This window comes from Symphalangus syndactylus, chromosome 11 (genome assembly GCF_028878055.3).
Source record: "Symphalangus syndactylus isolate Jambi chromosome 11, NHGRI_mSymSyn1-v2.1_pri, whole genome shotgun sequence".
In the NCBI taxonomy this organism is placed as follows: Eukaryota; Metazoa; Chordata; class Mammalia; order Primates; family Hylobatidae; genus Symphalangus; species Symphalangus syndactylus.
In genome coordinates, this window is record NC_072433.2 from 87,093,634 (window position 1) to 87,095,876 (window position 2,243).

At 38.3% G+C, this 2,243-nt stretch overlaps 1 pseudogene; it reads left to right on the top strand.

The window, feature by feature from the left end:
- The first annotated feature begins 205 nt into the window (after nt 1–205).
- Nucleotides 206–1,598, top strand: LOC129492506 (cytokine receptor-like factor 3; annotated as a pseudogene).
- The last annotated feature ends 645 nt before the right edge of the window (nt 1,599–2,243 follow it).

The window sequence follows — 2,243 nt, forward strand, 5'->3', positions numbered from 1 at the left end:
TGATTGTATAATTGCAAGAATATCAATAACTTTACTGTGTTAACAGGATTAATTTATATATATAAATCATTTGTTAGACAATTTTGTCAGAGCTGATAGTAAAAGTATAAGTTAGATGGCAGCCTGCATGAGGCTGTGCCAGGCCGCTTGAAGGTGCCCAGCACAGTTGGGAACCCAGGCCAACTGCCCCCAGATGTGTGGCTCCATGAGGTGGACAATGGAGCTGGAGCCTGAGCTGCTGCTGCATGAGGCTCATGAGAACGTGGAGGTGACACGGAGCTCCAGGTGGGAGCTGTGGGAGGCACAGAGGCAGATCAAGGAGTGTGCATCACAGACAAAGGATGTTCTCAAACAGCATTTTAATGATTTAAAGGGAACCCTTGAGGAGCTCCTGGATGAGCGATCGGTGACCTTTTAGCAAGAGGTGGACATCATTGAGCAGGAGACCATTAAACCATTAGATGACTGCCAGAGGCTCATAGAACACGGAGTCAACACTGCAGAGGACTTAGTCTGAGTAGGTGAGATTGCCATGGTTGGTGGTGTAGAAGAGAATGAGAAACTGTATAGCTTTACCAAAAAGGTCTCACACATTCAGTTGGACAGCTCACCAGAAGTACCTTTACTGGTTGATGTGCTTTGTTTATCTGCTCAGTTAGATGACTCAATTCTTATAGTAAAAGACTACATTTCTAAGCATGGAACAGTAGCATCGCTCCCACCGGTACAGATATAATAAGAACTGATACAGAAACCTGAAGTCATCACAGTAGGATGGTGTAAGGTGGATGATGATTTTACAGCCCAAGATTACAGGCTCTAATTTTGTAAACGTACTTCAAATCATTATGAGGATGTACATGTAGGTTCTGAAACTCAATTCATAGTATTGCACATAGACTCCAATGTTGATTATCAGTTCAAAGTCTGCACCTGAAGAGATGGTCAACAGGAGTGGAGCCCTGAAGTGTCCCCCAGATAGGTCATTTCACATTGGTGCCTCATGAGTGGACAGCTGGTTTGGAGGGGTACAGTCTGAAAATCAAAGTAATATTGCATTCTGGAATGATTCTCAATCCTCAGGTGTTCTCTACTCTAGAATTCCAACTTATTTCTGTGGGCAGACATTAACATTCAGAGTTGAAACTGTGGGACAGAAGAGACAGTATGGGGTGTTTGCAGAAAAACAGAATGGAAATGACTCTGTGCAGCAGGATCAAGCTATATGTATGAGTACAAATGGTGAAGTTTTTGTTAATGGAAAAGAAATGACTAATGAGTTAACCAGTTACTTCTGGGTCCACTGTCATATTTGACATTGAAGCTGTCACCCTAGGAACTACCAATAATAATGAAGGCAGGAACTTCAAGTTTTGAGTAACAATTAGCTCAAATAGCAGAGAAGTGGTTTTTAATTAGTTACTCAATCAATCTTATGGTTCTCTTTACTTTGGATGCTCATTTTTCTATCCCGGATGGAAAATATTAGAGTTTTAGATGTTTGGGCGCTTGGCTTTGGTTTTCAGGGTTTAACGTAGCTGGTCTTCAGCCCAGTTTTAATTGTTTTTGTTTTTTTAAGTAGTTGCATTCATCTCTCACTGAAGCTATTGGAAATAGAAAATATTTACTGATTTCATTTCATAATATTTTAACAAAAAGAGACTGGAATGTTGGGGAAAATCTTGTAATTCAGTCAATTTTATTTTTAGCATACTGTTAACTAAAATATCACATCATAATAGAAATCCAGTTGACTTTAGAAGTATGAGAAGATACAGAAAGTTCTTACCCTTCCATTGTGTTTCTTAAAGTTGGTTATTAGACTAGGAAAACAATGTAATATTATTTTTTAAACCATCATAAAAGATCCAAGTCCATGTAAATCTTTAGAATAAAACAAGAGAAACAGACCAGATAGTAGAAGTTATGTGATACACATTCATTCATATGCTGTCCACCTGAATTTATTGGCAATACTCTCCATGTTCAGGTACTTATAAGCAGTGTTGACTTTTATCCCATCTTCAGTAATTTTTAAGTCCCCAAAACATTCTAATTTTTGCATTTTTTAAAATGCCTGAGCAAATGTCTATTATAGGCAAGTATTATCTTTTGTTCTTTTATTGCAATTTGATTCAAGATAGACTACACTATTTTCATAGGGTCAAACTACCTATGGAAGTAGTATGCACAGCAGTGTTAGCCATTTCACATGTATGTAATATGCACATGTGTGTATCTAG